This window comes from Triturus cristatus, chromosome 1_1 (assembly GCF_964204655.1).
Source record: "Triturus cristatus chromosome 1_1, aTriCri1.1, whole genome shotgun sequence".
In the NCBI taxonomy this organism is placed as follows: domain Eukaryota; kingdom Metazoa; phylum Chordata; class Amphibia; order Caudata; family Salamandridae; genus Triturus; species Triturus cristatus.
This window is the reverse complement of record NC_140579.1, coordinates 160,885,911-160,905,674: the sequence shown is the minus strand read 5'-3', so window position 1 is coordinate 160,905,674 and position 19,764 is coordinate 160,885,911. Positions and strand designations below refer to the sequence as shown.

Here is a 19,764-nt window from a genome sequence, read left to right as displayed (position 1 = left end):
CAGTATAACATAAAACAGTCTTACGTAAAGTAGTCCTTCAGGCGACAGGAAGGCGCTGGGTTACCCCGCAGTTGATGCTGAGATAGTCCCCTGCTCTGGGAGTCATGGCCTCCAACATCCGGGGCCTCTTCGCCGTGCTGGGTCTCAGGATGGTGATCACGGTCATCCAATGCCACACCTGCGGCCATTCTGCCCGGGCTCGACGCGGAACTCGTGGATTCCCAGATGTCTTCAGCGGCCGATGCGTCTGTCACCCCATTGGAGCTGGCCTCTGCCACTGGTGCCCTCTGGGAACCGTTCTCAAACTGGACTGGTGAGGGCCCCGACCTCTCGGGTTGGTACCTCTTGAAGTGTGACACATTCCGGGTTATGGTTTCTCTTCCTCGCGTGGCAATGATTCGAGTTCCTTTGACATTAACTACGGTCCACGGGTCCTTTCATATGTCAGCCTAAACGTGCCGCTGGTGATTCGATTTTTGAGTAGTGATGGAGCAGGGTTTTTACTTTAAAACCGAATACCTGTTTCACTTTTGCATGTTATAACTAAAAATACTACTGATTAATTATTAAGTAATAAAAGTTTGTCAAATGTTGTCTAATCAACCTTATTAACAAGAGAATTACACGTGGGAATGCTATTGCATGGCTACAATAATAAGTGAACTAAGTTGGTGAGCAAACTGACAGAAATCAATGTTGCTTATGTGATGTTATGGTGTTTGCGCTTATAATTAATATGCATTAATGGCTTTTGATGTCGTAAATGGCTAGATAAATACACACACATAAGGGTATTAGCAGGGGAATAACACTGTATAATCATTTCCGTGCAGTAATTCTGTTTTATGTTTATTTTTGCTTAAGTTGTCCAATGTGGCCTACCCGAAAATGGCTGCCATCTACAGCCTGCACTCGAGTAGATGGAAATTTACAAAAAGGCTTCGCTCTGCCTGTGACCTTGCACCTCCGATGAACTGAAAAGTCATAAGCATGATGACAAGTCCCGGACATCTGCCAAGAGCCCCTGGAAGACGGAAAAAGTTGATACGAACTTGTTATGAACTCACTATTGAAACAAATTCACCTAGTAGAGACATCCGTAAAAGTATCGAATTAGTCATGGACGTTCAATTCTGCTATTCATTATTTGGGACAAACTATGCGTGAGAAAATCTCGCAGAATATCGAAAAGTACCAAGATGACATTATTTCCGCCATTCATCCGTTCTGAACAAAGAAATGTAACTTTATAGAATGTAAATTTTAGTATAAATAATAGTAGACTAGAGAGGTCTAGCGCCACTTCTTCCCGAGCTGATGATGCGAGGTCCCTATGCTGACGGAGAGGACGATGACTCTACATGACGGCAGAAAACTATAATTCTTCTACAGAGGACCGATTCTGACTTAGGATCTGACATTTAGACAGAATAGGTAAATATGAGAAAAAAAGAATTTGCATTTAATTGGTTTTTCTTGAAATTTTAGATAAATGAACAATCTGTTTGAATTTCTGTCTCGGGTGATTATTTCTGGTCATGTTTATTGATTTTATTGTGTATTCTTTGAAATGTATTTTGTTAGATCTATAGCAACTAGCTGGTCGCATTGACCTCAAAGTACAGGCAGATTAGATAGAGTTCATGTGAAAGGTGTTTCCCCTTTACTGGGCGCGGATAGAGTGATTTAGGGTGAATGTTGGTGTAATGGGCCCCACCAGCGTGTGATGTGTGTATGTGTGTGTGACTGTGAAATCATACCGTCCGTGGAAGTAGAGGGGATTCGGAGGCTCTGATCTGCACCAGTTTCTTGGTAGCAGAATGATGGTTAGCTATTGTCTTGATCTGGCGAAATTGCGTGTATATAGGCTTGTTGATTATTGATTGATATTTGTACTAACACTATATGTTGAAGTCGTGTAGAGTTCTATGTATTGTGAACGGCTTCTGGGATGTAGGGAGTCGGTGACAGTTCAGTACTAGAGCAGAGGGAGTGATGCTCTCGGAAAAAGGCGGGATTGTTGGCCCTGTATGCAGACAGGGGAAAACGTGTGACAATTGAAGTTGCGCGTCGCATTGTCTGGGTTCGATAAGGTAGCATCGCCGTGTGTTGCCATTAGAAACGTATTTCTGTGTGAGAGAAGTGTATATGATAGCAAAGGTTATCTGTGAAACTCTGGTCTTAAGTCCCAGGGATCCGTAAGGTATTCCTTTAAAGCTTACCGCTGGAGAAGTAATAGGTATTCTCGGAGCTTGTTAGAAGGACAGGGCAGAGGTAAGCGCTGCTTTGTTAACGTGTGATATAATTCTGTAGTAGGACAGACTGTTCGCTGTTCTCGGGAAAGACAGAATTCTGTGTGAATGTACTACATTTTCTGGTGTGTAAGAGCGTGAATGAGAAGGCATTCTGGTTAATTGTGAAACTCTTAGGAACATTCCGGAGGGAAACAGTTAATTGGTGCTTGTTAGAAGGGTAAAGTAGAGGGATGTGCTACTTTATCAACGGAAGTAACGATTCTGTAGTAGGGCAGAGGTAAGCGCTGCTCTCGGGAAAGGCAGAATTCTCGTGGGAAAGGTCTTTTGCTGTTCTGTGGCTAGCGAAGCAGACAATGGAGATGTTTGTATGTTGTAACTAACGGACTCGTAGAAATTGAAACAAAGTCTACCAAGTAGTCTTGTAAAGGAGGGGTAGACGAAAGAGACAGAAGACAGGAGCAGAAGCGACTGCAGCGACTGCTGACGTCAGGGAGACAGCGCTGTGATTGGACAGTGGGTTAGAACGGTGGAAGCGCAGAGATTGGTGTGCTAGTGTACGCCGTGCTAGGATTGGGAGACATACAGGGTGACGTAGACGCTCCAGGATTGGTGCCTTAGTGTGAGTCGCGCTGGGATTCGCGGACTGAGTAAGTGACGTAGACGCTCCAGGATTGGTGCGCTGGTGTGAGTCGCGCTGCAATTGGACAAAAGATCGTACAGTTGTAGAAAGAGTAAACAGCTGGTGGAAAATAAGAAAGATGTATTACCATGTTGAGGAAAAGAAGAAAAAATCCTTGTTTAGTAAGGTTAAAACCTGGTTTGACAAGGATAAAGACATAGTGACAAAGGAAGGACAGTTATTGCCCCCGATAAGAACCCCGGCATCCTTCATGGTTGCAAAATATGGGTATCATACCTGTATTTGGTTAGATAACTGGGTGAAGTACACCAAAGACGAAGGAGTATTAGCGTTCCCAGAACATGGTTCATTTAATCTGGCCATACTGAGGAATTTACGGGAGCAGATGATGAATCTAGAGCCTCGGCCTAGGCCGACGCAGTTTGAGGTGTTGACTGAATGGGAAGACGAAATGCATGAACGAGAAAAACAGAGGAGTGGAGGTAGTTATAGGTACATGTTTGGGCGGAAGTATGATCGCGAAACCCATCATGACCGGATGAGAAGGTGGCGTGATGCCAGTATGACCGAGGGATTATATCCTGTAAGAACGGCAGAGGAATCAGGAGGGAGAAAGTGTACAGACAAAGAACATCATGTAGAGACCAGAAGATATGGGGCAAATGAGTCTGATGATGATGTCTTAGAGGACATGCTCTATAAAAGACCACCCCCGTATAGACGAGAACCGGAGGTAGGAACAGCAGTTACCCCAATGAGAAACACCCTGCGGATTATAAAGACAGAGGCTACAGCCCCTGAGTTGAAAAGCAGTTGTTCTCTGGCGGAAAGAGAAAGAGAGAGAGAGAGAAAGAAAGAGAGAGAGAGAGAGAAAGAGAGAGAGAAAGAGAGAGAGAAAGAGAGATATAAAGAGAAAATGAACTTGAAGATGAAAAGACCACAGAACTAGCGAGAACTACTTCTGAACTAACAGAAAAAATCAGGGAACTGACAAAAAATCTTGAGGCTGTTACAGTGCCTGTGACAATAGGCCCGGTTATGCCGATTTTTGACAAGCAGAGGACGGGCGAAAGCGGTTTGACGGTGCCATATGTGGGCAATAGATTGATTGTACCTCCGGAACAGGCAGAAATGAGAGCGGGAGAAACACAGTGGAGAACAGGAGAAAATCAGCGGAGACATACCATATGTGGAGGGGAAATGAGTGTGCAGACTAACTCAAGTTTGAATTCTGGATGTATGGAAGGGAACAGAGGATCAATTTTGGAACCGCAAAGATTGACAGAACCAGGGGGTACGGAAAAATCTGTGATAATTGCTGAGGATTCGAATGATTGGTTGAAAACATTACAGAAAAAGGAGAAAGAGTCACAGGGAATTGATGTAGCTAGGCTACGTATGGAAATGGAAGAGTTGATAGTAGGAACCATACCTACAGAAACACTGAAGGATTATCAGGAAGGGGAGATCCTCTTCCTGTGTAAAAGTATCACATGGAGAGCAAAGAACATACACGACAGGTTGAAAGGAATAGCCAGTGAATTGGGAATTGACATGGATAAGGTGAAAGCTTTACAGAAGTCTTACCGAGTGGATTTTTCAGACAAGGATATTGAGAATCTGAACAATGCAGGCCGAACAGGACAGATTAAGGAAATGATTGCCTTGTTGAAGAAATGGGGAGATGTAGAAAGATGGAAAGACAGATGGTATCGAAAGCGAGAGGATGGGGTAGATAGAACTTACTCGGCATTTCCCCTGAAAGAAAAAGAGAAGGCAGTAACAGCTTACCCCATGAGAGAGATTCCAGGAGGTGGGTATGTATATGTCCCATGGACCAGACAGGATATTTTATCATTTACGAATGATTTTCCCCGACTAAGGGAAAAGCCTGTTGAGTGGTACAGACAGGTCGACAGATTTGTAAAACTGTCAAAAGTACTGTGGATTGACCTAAATAGTCTGTTTGATATAATTGTACCAGCAGACCTGTGGGCAGAATGTAAAATAGTTATAGACTGGCCCACTAAGGAATACCCGAGAGATCCAAAAACAGGAGCTCCAGAAGTACGAGCAGGTTATGGCCTTTTTGAAAAATAAAGTACCCCCCAAGGAGACAGACTGGGTTAAAATAGACCGAACACATCAAGAATTGAAAGAATCAGTCCATGCTTACTATGAAAGACTGATACTAGCTTTTAAGTAGTTCAGTGGAGATGAACACCTGGGTGACAAGGATCTGAGTCATTTCGTGTATAGATTTGTGTACGGTTTGCGGCCTGAAATCAGTGAAATGATACGGCAGCACACCGTGGACTGGCAGAGTAAGAAGATTGATGAGATTTTGAGACATGCAAAATACTTCAGTGATGAGATTGAGGCAAAGCAGAGAAAGCTAAAAGAAAAGGCAATGTGGGCACAGATGAAAGTTGCAGAAAGACAGGAAGCTCAGCTGGTTGAACAGGCAAATAACCCAGGAAATAAACCCAGGTTTGGTCCAGGAAAAGGAAAAGGGAATATTGAAGAAGCAAAGAAAAAGTTCCCCTGCCAGAACTGTGGAAAATTGGGGCACTGGAAATCCGAGTGTAAGAATCCACCGTCTACTAACGACGATAATTCATCATTGAATTCGCAGGTGCAGAGTGAGGGGTGTGGTCAGCATCGGCAACAGCAGAAGGCTGATAAGCAGCAGAATCAGGTGCCAAAACCACCCTTGCCACAGAGAAAAGGATCACAGAAGTACAGCCAAGAATCGGGGTTCTACGATGAAGAGCAGGTAATCAAACCAAAACGCGCAAGTGCTGTATCTCAGTACTGGCTGAAAAATGAGGGAAGTGACTCTGAGGGAGACTTCTGACGGTGCCGAAGAGAGGAGGAGGAGTGCGTACTTGGCGCAACTCTAGAAATAGACCAGGCAGGACCTTTTGTAGATGGGAAAATTAATGGTGAAAGTATCACTTTTCTAGTTGACACTGGGGCCACGAGATCAACTGTCAGGTCAGCTGATATAAAGAATCTTCCTCTCTCGGATGAAGCAATCCAAGTAGTTGGTGTGTCCAACACACAGATCAAAACTCATCTTACTGAACCAGTAAGGGTTAGAATAGGGAAATTTTCAGACATGCACCGATTCGTGGTGTGTGACACAAGTCCTGTGAACTTGCTAGGCAGGGATCTGCTGTGCAAGATGAATTGCACTATTTTCTGTACTCCAGATGGTATAACCTTTGAGACACCTGATGAAGATGTTCTATACAGAATGACCTTGGATAACAGAGAATGTGAGGCTTTGGGAACATATGCAATATTTAATCCTGATGCATTACCCCCAGAGTTGAAACAGACAGTGAAAGCAGCAGTTTGGGATTTTACTGGAGAAGATGTGGGTCTGATGAGAAATGTAGATCCTGTAAAGATTACTGTAAAAGAGGGAGTGGTTTACCCAAACATACCGCAATACAGATTGACACCTGAAATAATTGAAGGAATAACACCCTTAATTGAGAAAATGATCCAGCAAGGGGTGTTAAGAGAAATATTGAGCAGCCCATGTAATTCACCGATAATGGGACTGAAGAAACTTAATGGAAAGTTCAGAATAGTACAGGATTTGAGAAAGATTAACAAGATTGTTGTGCCATGTTGTCCTATTGTGCCAAATCCATCAGTGATTTTGTATCAGATTCCCCATGATGCAGAATGGTACACGGTAATTGATTTGTGTCATGCTTTCTTTTCAATCCCATTGCATCATGACAGCCAGCCAATATTTTCTTTTAGATTTGGAGAACGGATTTTGGCATGGTGCCGAATTCCACAGGGGTATACAGAGAGCCCCTCAATATTTAATCAATTGCTAAAGAAATCTCTGGAAAGTCTGACAATGCCTGAAAATTCAGTCTTGGTCCAATATATTGATGACCTATTTGTGGCATCAAAAACACGTGAAGCTTGTGAAGTAGATACCATTGCATTACTGAATCACTTGGCAGATGGAGGGTTAAAGGTATCTCCAGCCAAATTGCAGTTCTGTAAGAACGAAGTCCAGTATCTGGGACATAATATTGAGAAAGGCCTGAGAAAAGTAACCATTGACAGGATCAAAATCATTAGAGGAATGAGAGCCCCAATGACACAAAGAGAGGTGAGAATGTTCCTGGGAATGGTGGGTTACTGTCGTCAGTGGATAAGTAATTTTTCCCTGATTGCCAAACCATTGATCAAATTGACTAAAAGTGAGGTGAAAGACCCATTAGAACTAAACCCAGAAAAAATGGTTGCATTCAAAGAGTTAAAAGACAGACTATGTGAAGCTCCTGCCCTAGGAATGCCTGATTATGAAAAGGAATTTGAGCTGTACTGTAGTGAGAGAAATGGATGTGCACTTTCAGTGTTAATCCAGAAACATGGACGTCTGAGGAGGCCAATTGCCTATTTCTCAGCAACTCTTGACCCAGTAGCTGTGAGTTTGCCAGGTTGCCTAAAAGCAGTAGCTGCTACCTGTAAAAGTCTGGAACAAAGTGAGGGAATCATAATGGGATACCCTGTACGGGTATTCGTACCTCATGATGTGGCAATCCTTTTAACAAGGAGCAGGACACAGTTCATGTCTCATAGTCGGCTGACTAAATGTGAGAAAGTCATTCTTGGTGCAACCAATGTAAGCCTGGAGAGATGCGTAAATGTGAATCCAGCAACACTGTTGCCTGATGCTGAATGTGTGGGAGTGAGAAATGATGTTGATCATGATTGCCTGGATGTACTTGATTACTGTACAAAGCCAAGGCCAGACATAAGAGATCTACCACTGCCTGAGAATGATCATGTGTTGTTTGTGGATGGATCTTGTCTGAGAACAGAGGAAGGAGTGTTGAGTGCTGCATATGCTGTGTGCAAAGTCTCGAAAGTTGTGGAAGCATCACCTTTGAAAGGAGTTAAATCCGCTCAGGTGGCAGAATTAGTGGCACTGACAAAAGCATGCAAGATTGGGAGGAGTGTGAGAGTGACTGTGATGACTGACAGCCAGTATGGCTTCGGAGTTGTCCATGATTTTGGCCAGCTATGGCTACAAAGAGGTTTCCTGACCTCAAGTGGAACTCCCATAAAGAATGCTGAAGTGGTTGGAAAACTGCGATACAGCTGCCTAAAGAACTAGCAGTTGTAAAATGTGCTGCTCATGGTCATGGTGACGATTTCGTAACAATGGGTAACAAATTTGCCAATGACATTGCACAATATTGTGCCAGAAACAATCACTCAATTAACAGGAGTAAACAACGGGAAATGTCTTCTTGTTCATTAATGTTTACTAATGAAGTGGGGACATGGGAAGAAGTAAAACAGCTGCAGGATGAGGCAGAAGATGATGAAATGAGAGATTGGGTGAAGGCAGGTTGTGCACCTAGAGAAAAAGATCATGTGTGGGTCTATAGGGATGGAAGACCAGTCATGCCAAACAGCATGTTGTCAACAATGGCAAGGATGTATCATGGCCAAGGACACTTGGGGAGTGATGCTATGATAAGAGCCTTTAAGCAAACATGGTACAGTCCAAAGTTTAGACTGATAGCAGAAAGTCTCTGCCAGAGATGTCTGATATGTCAGCAATTCAATCCTGGAAAGAAAACAGTAGTGAGCCTAGGGACAATAGGCAGGGAGGGAGGACCCTTCACAAGAATGCAGATAGACTTCATTGAAATGCCCCCAGTCAACATATTGAGGTATGTCCTGGTGGTGGTCTGTTTGTTCTCAAGGTGGGTGGAGGCATACCCAACAAGAAGAAATGATGGGATAACAGTGGCCAAATTACTGTTAAGAGAGTTCATCCCAAGGTACGGGTTCCCAGTAACCATTGAATCAGACAGAGGAGGACATTTTTATAATGAAATCATGGGTCTAATTTGTGAAGCATTAAGTGTACAGCAGAAGTTGCATTGTGCCTTCCGACCAGAGGCTTCTGGGGTAGTTGAGCAGATGAACAGTACTATAAAAAACAGAATTGGCAAAATGTGCTTGGTCACAGGAATGAAATGGCCCGATGTCTTGCCTCAATGACCATTAGGTCTACTCCAGACAGATCAACAGGTTTGAGTCCACATGAAATTATCATGGGACGTGCTATGAGGCATGCATATGTACCAGTGAACAAGCTGATGACTATAACTGATGACATGATTTTGGATTACTGCAAAGGCCTGGCTGACGCAGTTCATTCTGTGTTTCACCAGGTTGGAGAAGACGCCACCACACTTGAAAAGAAACCAGCCCATGATCTAAGCCCAGGGGACTGGGTAAGAATAAAAGTCCACAGAAGAAGGAATTGCCTGGTTCCAAGGTGGGGAAGGCCAAGACAAGTCATTTTGACCACAACGACTGCTGTGAAGTGCGCTGGTGTGAAGAATTGGATACATGCAAGCCACACACTGAGAGTTCCAAATCCACGAGATGGTACTGGAAAAGAATACTTTGAAGAATCAGATTCCAGTGACGATGCAGACAGTGAGGCAGTAAGAAGGAAAAAGAATCCTGAAAGTGGGGAAACTGAGTCAAGAGAAATTTTCATCCCACCAGAAGAGGTTCTGAAGAGAACAGTGCAAACTGCAGTAGCAAGTTCAGACTCAGAAGAATTGCCTGAGGTTCCAATTGACAGTGACCAACACAAAAAGAAAGAAAGAAAAGAACATTCCAACAGAAGAGACACCTGAATCACATGAGGAAATTGGACAAGTTCCACCTGAGATAAATATTGAAGAAAAAGGGACAGACAAAGACAGAGAGGGACAGATTGTGGAAAAACCCCGAGGAGGTGTAGGGAAGATCAACAACAAGCTAGGTGAAGGGACAAGTAGACAGCAAGAAGATTGCATGTCGGAGACCCGAGGAGGGACCGAAGTAGGGAAATCTCAAGTGGTGGGAAAAGAGACTGTTGGAGAAAAAGAAGTTGTTGGAGAAAAGAAAGCTGTTAACGAACCAGAAGCAACTGAAACAGAGTCTGATGAAAGTGATAATGAGATACATGGAGGACGAGTTCTGAGAAAGAGAACTTGGCTTGGAGAAAGAAACAATAAAGAAGGAAAGCAAAAGAGAAATCCTAAAGGAGATCTTTGGCCAAATAAGATAAAGAAACTGAGGTATAGACTGACACGAGTTAACTCTTCGAAAGCTGAACAAGTGAATGAAGTGTCAAGTCAAAATCCAACTAAAGAAGAAGAAGAAACAAAGATACTTGAGAGAACCAAAAGAATAAGGAAACCAAACCAGAGGTACAAGTCACCGGAATGGACATATGTGGCACTGCCTGAACAAGGGGAAGAGGCAGACAGGAAGTCCAGAGGAGGCTTTACTGAAGGAAGTTGCTGAAGAAGAAGCTATGGGAATTCTGAGAGTTATCTTGTCCGACATTGGAGAAGAGACGGATGTTCAGGACCTGATACAGTTTGATGATGATGAAGAGACAGTGAAAAGTGATGAAAATCCAAATTGAGTAAATCCAAGGAATATTCACTTGGAGAAGAGAAGAAGAAGAAAACTAAAAATTAGTAGATTGTAATAATCTGTTGGGTACTTGCTGCCCTTAAAAGTTCAGTAGAGGAGTAGAAGAGGCTAAGTCAAAAGACACGGTCAAATTAACAAAATGGCTAACACTGAGAATAAAAGTAGATGTACCTTTCTGAAAAGATGGTGCAAAATGTGCTGCTGCTGTACAGGTTTATTAATGCTGCTTTGGAGCGTGCTTGCTCTACTGATTTCATTTAGAGTCACTATAGACACTTTAGAAGGTCATACTGAGAACAAGACTAATATAGGGAAGAGTCCATTAAAGGTAGTTCCAACTAGAACTAGTAATGTACATATTCATAAAGATAGGTCAATTAACGATTTTTCTAGCAATGTTTTTTCTAAATTGTTGTACGAGTACGTAAAGACAATGGAAGTAAGGGATTGCTACGTCTGCATGCAGTTACCTGCCTCTGACTTATCATCATCTTCCGGCTACGTATGGAATTTCCTGTAGTGTGTTGATTAGTATATTTTATCAGTTAGGGAAATTAGATTACAATATGTCTAATATAGATAATATTCTTGGGCAATTGCCTATGAATAAAGCACTGAATCCTGCAACGGATGCTAACACTTTAGGTGAGATTTTTCTAGAAACCAAAGAATTAACCTTAGAATATGTTTTTAGAAATAATTTAACTTGCAGTTTGAAGGGAGAAGAGAAGAATTTTCTCGACATGGTTGAGAGAAGAAGATTGAACATGCACAAGAAAGCAGAAGGGCATAAAATGAGTGACACAATGTGGGATATTGAGAAAGAAAAGGAGTTGAAAAATGGAGCCAGTCCAACTATGGCTATAGATGCCCCACAGAAAGGAAAACTGTGCATTACCAGGAAGAGATCCCAATATGATTATTATTTCATAGGGACTAGTGAGTGCCATGATACATACTTTATTGCAACCGGATGGGGATTCAGAGGAGGAGAAGATCCAGTTTTTCTGGGTTTTTCTGGGAGTGTATTATATTTGTGGGAACAAGGCTTATTACCGTTTGCCTGACCATTGGTTTGGTACATGTTATGTTGGCCTGGTCTTTCCAAAGATTTTTCACATGGATAGAGTAGATGATGCTGAACATTCTAACACATTAACACGTTATAGAAGAGAAACATGGACAGAAATTGTAGGGGATATTTTTGGAGCTTTAATTCCAGCAGTGGGAATTTCTTTGAATGCATTTGGCATTCGAAAGCTGTCAACAGTGGTGGATCGCTTGTCAACAAGCACCGCTGGAGGCTTTCTTTTGGTTAATACAGAAATGGTTGCTTTGCGCGCTATGGCAATGCAAAATCGACTTGCCCTTGACATTCTTTTGGCAAAAGAGGGTGGAGTCTGTGGAATGCTGAAAGTTCAACATTGTTGCACTTACATTCCTGACGAAAGTAAAGATCTAAAAGTCTATATCAAAAATATTACTGATTTGCATGAAGAATTAGTACCACTGGAAGCTGAAAGTATCTGGACTAAAATGGCTAATAAGATGATTGCTATCAAAAACTTTGTAGCTAAAATAGGTAGTACCATATTTGGTAAGATATTATTTCCATTAACATGTGTAATTGTTGCATTATTAATCCTTAGATTAGGATGTATGTGTTGTAGATATAGAAGAAATAAAAAGAAAATCACAAAAGAAAATGTTAAAAGGAGACAAAAGAAACCAGAAAGAGATCCACAAGAAATAGAACTAGAAGAGCTAAGAGAAAGCATGTATATAGAAACTAAAAAGGAAGATGAGATGGAAACTAGGGTTTAGAAACATGAACAAGAAGATATTTTGAATTCTTCCAAAAGGGGAATCTAAATTGATTTTTTTTTTTGGGGGGTTTTGATTTTTGTGGTGATTATATATCACCAAAGGGGGGTTTGATGGAGCAGGGTTTTTACTTTAAAACCGAATACCTGTTTCACTTTTGCATGTTATAACTAAAAGTACGAAGTAAAAAAAAAGTTTTCCTTTTCGAATAGAATATTTGCTAATTCATTCACACATTCTATTCATTACAACTACCAAGGTCAGGTATTCACAAAATCACTCGTTGTAATGGAACACTTCAATGCAAGGCAACGTCAGTTTATATAAAATCAATTCAATGGTTTATTCGATTCACAAAGTTTCTTTCACCACAATATGATCATTATAAAAAATGCATTAAATTTTTAATAAAACAGAAACACATTTAAAAAACAAATTGAATGAAAAATACTAAATAAGACAAAAAACAAATCAACAAGGAGATTAAAAAGACAGTCAATTTGTCATGAAACAGTTAATTCGGAAACCTTGTGGGCAACAATTGAATAAGGGTTGACTTCCTCATTTAACAAAGGTTTTGTGTGCCCCTTCCAAATTTAACACAACAGTATTGCGTCGACGCGTTTCGGAGGCTATTCGTAGTTTATGACCTCCTTCTTCAGGACTATTAGAAATGGTATCTCCTTATCCATGAACGGTTGCCTAAGGCACAAATGGAAAACAGTGTACATAGTGTTTTTTTTTCCCCCTTTTTTTTACAGAAGTCTAAATAACATCATGTCTTATCTTCATGGTACAACTTCGATTTCTAACTATTCATTCTTAAGTGTAGATAAAAAATACCCCCTCAAGAATATATAACCATAATCCTATTATCTCGGTTCTTTGGTTATATAAAACAACGTGACCCGCATCAAAAGTGTTTCCATTTAGTCACTCCATCAATTAATTATCATTCACACTCTAACTACACACTAGTAGGAAGACTTAGTGATGTAATCTCAATGGATTTTTAAGAAACTCACCTGTGCGACCAACGCACTAGGCTTGCTCATTAGTTTGGCTGCGCTCCTGCGGGAGTGATTTTTTTCAATTCTGCACTTCCCTGGGCTGTCAAAGAAACGATAAAAATAGCTTTTTCTTTCCTTAAGTTTCGAGAATACTTCATCCATTCTTTTCCTATAGGTATGAAGCTCCCAAATGGCGCTCCCAAATGGAGAGTTTTAAAGCTAATTTCCCTCTTCCATTGCCTCCTCAGTCGGTATAAAGATTCATAAAAATACCTTTCAAGGTTGTTCGTGGGTGTGGGCAAGGAACATCCTATTTAATATCCTCACCGCGTGCTTCTTTGTTAGTCACTTCGTTCCTACAAACAAGGGAACTCCATTTAATTCCGCTAGGGTTTAATAGGAAAAAACACTATGGCTAGTCAAGGTAGTATACCCAATATTAGTCGCATCTATTTTATATTTATACAATGGATTTGATTTATGGCTCACCTTTTGTTACACGATTCTGAGCTGTAAGGAGTTCTTTTACTGCTCCGGGTACGATTAATTCGTGGCTGTATACAAAAACGGGTGTAAGAAAAGAGTACACACGTGTGTCTTAAATCTCTCGCTTTTAGCATTAATTAACCTCGAATGTTTTTAAAATAAAGAACATAGTCAAAAATACCTAGCGGCATAGTTGCAGCCCTACTGGTAGAAGTTTTGACATAAACCACAGTTAGGTGCATAGCGTTTTATCTAAATAGGACGTGCCGGCCAAATATTTCGTTTTAAATCCACGATATGTACTTAAAACGTGAATTAGTCAAGCTGCTGGCAGCGTATCTATGCCGCCCATTTGTTAAGATGAATTATTTTGGCGTATTGCTCCCTGGTTAGTTTAGAACGTACCTGTTAAAGTCCGACGATCTACGTTCCCGGGCAGCTACTTCCGCGTCTTCCGATCACGGGCAACATCAATAACGGACTATGTGGCTAGGACTGCCTTTTATTGAACGTCAGAGATAGACGTCATCGTAAAGAGCCGGCGTAAAATACCCGGCTCGTTCTTTTTTTATTTTTTTATTTTATTGTCTAGCATCAAGCTTTATAAAAAGCTTTGTTGAACTATGTTGAACAACAGCGCTATCTAGCTGGATGTATTATTCTGTTCATTTATTGTTTTTAAGATTACTATTCGTTTTAACCACAATATTTATCGGTTAGCTTATATTAAAGACTACTCTATACTAGGAAGCATAACGTTGTGATGTACAAGCACCTAATGACCTTTAGGTCTAAAAAAGGTTGAATCTGCTGGGGACCAAGACGTTTTTGTGTACATGCCCATCAAGACCAGTAGGTCAAAAGACAATATGAATACCACAGTGTTTAGTTAAATGAAAACCTTAGTATAATTCAGAAGAATTATAGACGGACATTTCTATGAACGGGCTATCATCCTCATTTTATATGATTCTGTAAAAGAAGTATATTATTCCAACTGGACAGATACCGAGTGCATAAATCCTCCAGATTTAAGTCTGTCAATTCATCGCGACAGTGCCAAGTTTTCACGGCATAATCATTAGTTTTTTGAGGGAAATAATCGGTAATTTTGTTTCAGTTGTTGTGTATTCAACTTCTAATTAAGCCTCTGTCCTTTATATTAACTAATAAATCTTAAATCTTAAATCTGGTCCGTTAATTATTTAATTACGTTACTATTTTCATCCAATCCTCCTTGGTATTGAGGCCTTTATTGACTGTGTCTAAAGCAGAAATGTACCATTGTTCTCTGTTTTTACGTTTTCTTTCAATATTGCCGCCTCGTTTTGAGCAGCTAATCTTTTCAATAATGTACCATGAAAAGTCAGTATGTTTATGTTTGTATTTAGTAAAATGCTCAACCATAGGAGCATTATTTTTGTTGGTCTTCAGTGCGGATCTATGTTCTAGCAGACGTGTTCTGAGTTCCCTGCCTGTTTCCCCCACATATGCTAGCCCGCAAGGACATAGGAGGAGGTAAACTAAGTTGCTACTCCTGCAGTTGTTAAGCGTTTTGGCTGTCATGGTGTAGTTGTTGTAAGTGAAGGTTTTGGTTACAATGCAGTTGTCGCAAATTGAACAACTGCTGCATTTGTAATTTCCTATTGCTTTGTTCCCTGTGAGCGTGATCTGGTTGTTCTCATTGGTTTCTCTGTATGTATGAACCAAATTGTGTCTGATGTTCTCATTACGTCGGAAGGCAAAGATTGGTTTAGGGATTTTGTCCAGTTTCCCGTCGTTCAAAATGTGCCAATTCGAATAAATCACATTCTTCAGTCTATTACTGATATTTGAAAACTGGCTTACAAATACCAGTTTGGAGTCAGCTGCTGATTGGGTTTCGGTGACTTTAGGTTCTGGATGTATCATACATTCCCTATTGTAAAATCGTGCTCTTTTGCAGGAATTTTTAATTAACTTCTTGGGGTATCCTCTGTTTTTTAGTTTCTCGGTTAGGTTCCCTGCATGTTTAAGAAAGTCCTGCACATTGGAACAGTTTCTCCTGAGACGGAGAAACTGTCCAAAAGGGATATTGTCCCGCTGCGATTTTGGGTGGTAACTATTGTAATGCAGGAGTGTGTTTTTGTCTGTGGGTTTGACATAAAGCTCTACTCCTAATGCTCCTTCCATGTTTTTAATGGAGATGTCCAGGAAATTAACTACATTTTTGTCAAAGGCTGCTGTGAATTTGAGGTTCTCATCTCCCAAGTTGAGCCATTCAAGAAATTCTTCAAGAGTTTCAACCGTACCTTCCCAAATGAAGAAGATGTCATCAATGAAGCGGCGCCACAGCTTGACATTCTCAAAGAAGGGCGCCGCCTCATTGAACACATGTCTATCCTCGAAATGGGCCACATAAAGGCATGCCAGGCTCGGCGCACAGGTTGCGCCCATGCTCGTACCTTTGCACTGAAGGAAAAGATCATTTTTGAACAGAAACATGTTGTTTTTTAAGACTAAAGTGATGCATTGCTTGACGAAATCTTTATTGGCCCCTCTCAGATCTGCCTTGTCAAGGATGTCACCAATCACCTCAATGGTGTTGTCTTGAGGTATATTGGTGTACAGAGCCTCTATATCTAAGGTCACTAATATCTGTTCATTTTCATTGTAAGGCATGCCTTCTATCATTGAGATGATGTGGGCCGAATCGCGAACATACGATTTTTGTTGACATACCAAAGGTTTCAAAAAGGTGTCAGCGTATTGACTTAAGGGTTCCAATAAAGAGCCAATACAACTGACTATAGGTCTCATCGGAGGGTTTATTAAACTTTTGTGTATTTTGGGTAGGCCGTATATGGCAGGTGTTCTAGCATTTTTGTTGATTAAAAACTTGTGTTCAGCCTGACAGATCCAACCCTCTTCTAGGGCTGTATTGACAAGATTAATAACTTGTAGGTTCAGGGCATTGAGCTTAGTGAAAGATGATTTTTGGTAGTGTTCTTGGATTTCTAACAATTGTAGCATCCTTTTATCATAGTCGTCTGTATCAAAGACGACTACCCCTCCACCCTTATCAGCGGGCTTGATGGTGAGCTGTAGATTGTTTTTTAAAATTGGTCATAGCTTTCCTTAGTTCTTTGCTCATATTATTTTTGTCAGGGTAAGAATCATTCATAATTTGTTTAACTTTAGATTCGACAGTTTTCTCAAAGGCTTCTATGTTTTTGCCTACTTGTGTAATCGTGGGGGTAAAAGTAGATTTTTCCCGAAGACCGGAAATATTAGTGGGGCGGTTATATTCTGTATTTTCGAAGAACTCTCTCAATCTAATTTTGCGAAAAAACGCCTTAAGATCTTTTTCTATGTTAAATTTATTGACATTTGCAGTTGGAGCAAAAGTAAAACCTCTTTCTAAAACTTCTATTTCTAACTTAGTGAGATTGTAACTAGAGAGGTTAATTATGGGAAATTTAGAACTTTTGGATCCCTCTAATGGCGATATCTCTGGCTCCTCGTATTGGGGTAATCTTGAGGGGCCTGGTTGTGATAAGTTGTTCTCTGATCTCCCTGATGTTGCTGATGCTGATTTCTCTGATATTGTCCTCTGTATTGATATGGGTTTCGATCTATCCTGCCACCTCTCTTTTGGCGGATTTCTAAAAAAGAGTGACCTCTGTTGGGTCCTTCTATTTGTCCCATATTATCATTGGTGTTAGAATTGTCTTCTTCACCACTTGAACCTGAGGTGTCAGAGAAAGTAACACCTTTGTTGGGTCCTCTTTTGTAGATCGGTCTTGGTTCAAAGTTCCTCTCTTCCCTCGGTTGTTGGAAATAATCTTTCTGAGTGTACGGGTAAACCATCTCTAGGCTAAATTTGTTAATGTCTTTTCTCAACTTTATAGTTTTTTTATTTATGAGATATTCTCTGTATTTATCAATGTCTAAATTTAAGTCCTCCAAACGCTTTTGGAGCAGGGTTTTTACTTTAAAACCGAATACCTGTTTCACTTTTGCATGTTATAACTAAAAATACTACTGATTAATTATTAAGTAATAAAAGTTTGTCAAATGTTGTCTAATCAACCTTATTAACAAGAGAATTACACGTGGGAATGCTATTGCATGGCTACAATAATAAGTGAACTAAGTTGGTGAGCAAACTGACAGAAATCAATGTTGCTTATGTGATGTTATGGTGTTTGCGCTTATAATTAATATGCATTAATGGCTTTTGATGTCGCAAATGGCTAGATAAATACACAAATAACACTGTATAATCATTTCCGTGCAGTAATTCTGTTTTATGTTTATTTTTGCTTAAGTTGTCCAATGTGGCCTACCCGAAAATGGCTGCCATCTACAGCCTGCACTCGAGTAGATGGAAATTTACAAAAAGGCTTCGCTCTGCCTGTGACCTTGCACCTCCGATGAACTGAAAAGCCATAAGCATGATGACAAGTCCGGGACATCTGCCAAGAGCCCCTGGAAGACGGAAAAAGTTGATACGAACTTGTTATGAACTCACTATTGAAACAAATTCACCTAGTAGAGACATCCGTAAAAGTATCGAATTAGTCATGGACGTTCAATTCTGCTATTCATTATTTGGGACAAACTATGCGTGAGAAAATCTCGCAGAATATCGAAAAGTACCAAGATGACATTATTTCCGCCATTCATCCGTTCTGAACAAAGAAATGTAACTTTATAGAATGTAAATTTTAGTATAAATAATAGTAGACTAGAGAGGTCTAGCGCCACTTCTTCCCGAGCTGATGATGCGAGGTCCCTATGCTGACGGAGAGGACGATGACTCTACATGACGGCAGAAAACTATAATTCTTCTACAGAGGACCGATTCTGACTTAGGATCTGACATTTAGACAGAATAGGTAAATATGAGAAAAAAAAGAATTTGCATTTAATTGGTTTTTCTTGAAATTTTAGATAAATGAACAATCTGTTTGAATTTCTGTCTCGGGTGATTATTTCTGGTCATGTTTATTGATTTTATTGTGTATTCTTTGAAATGTATTTTGTTAGATCTATAGCAACTAGCTGGTCGCATTGACCTCAAAGTACAGGCAGATTAGATAGAGTTCATGTGAAAGGTGTTTCCCCTTTACTGGGCGCGGATAGAGTGATTTAGGGTGAATGTTGGTGTAATGGGCCCCACCAGCGTGTGATGTGTGTATGTGTGTGTGACTGTGAAATCATACCGTCCGTGGAAGTAGAGGGGATTCGGAGGCTCTGATCTACACCAGTAGCACCACATCACCTTTTTTGCAGATGGGGCGACTGTGGCTGACCTGTGCATGGGCCTTGCGGTGCCGGGCATCAATTTGGATATCATCCGGGGTCTCCGGCTGCCACTTGGGGGGATGGGGAATCGAGTCAGTGACCACTCGCCCCATGAGAAGATGGGCCGGGGCTATGGTGTGGGGTGTTTGGCGATAGCTCCTTTAAAAGGTAAAAATAGCCAGCTCAATGGACTGTCCCTTGTCATGCGCAATCCGGATTACTTTATTTAAAGTTCGCATGAATCTCTCCGCTTCGCCATTTGCTTGTGGCCACCGGGGTGTGATTCTTCGGTGATGAATGCTGAGAGACTTCAAATAAGAGGCAAATTCTTGCCCTTGGAAGGGGGGTTCATTGTCTGTCCTCAGTTCTTGTATGAGGCCATGAGTGGCCATGATTTTCTCAAGCTTTGGTATTACCTCCGCGGTACTGGGCGCAGATATGATCTCAACTTCGGGGTACTTAGAGTGGTCATCAATAGCCACAAACGTGTGACGTCCGTCAGGAAGGCTACCAAAGTCTAAGCTGACGCGGGACCACGGAGTTGTCGGCCGTGGTTCTACCATGATCGGAGCAGGTCGGGGTGTCTCCCCCGTCATTTGACAGGCCGCACATGACCGGACAGTGGCTTCCACAAGTTCGTCCATTAGCGGGAACCACACCTTGGTTCGGAGTCTGGACTTGGTCTTGACCATGCCTTGATGTCCGATGTGTGCAACATTGACAACCTGCTCGGTTAACGACGTCGGGATTACCAGGCTGTGTCCTC

At 41.2% G+C, this 19,764-nt stretch overlaps 1 long non-coding RNA gene across 1 annotated transcript; it reads left to right on the top strand.

The window, feature by feature from the left end:
- Window positions 1-1,225: 1,225 nt before the first annotated feature.
- On the top strand, window positions 1,226-18,518 carry LOC146869898 (uncharacterized). Its single transcript, XR_014981541.1, has 3 exons — window positions 1,226-1,434; window positions 5,531-5,671; window positions 18,020-18,518. It is a non-coding gene; the product is annotated as an uncharacterized LOC146869898 (long non-coding RNA).
- Window positions 18,519-19,764: the final 1,246 nt, after the last annotated feature.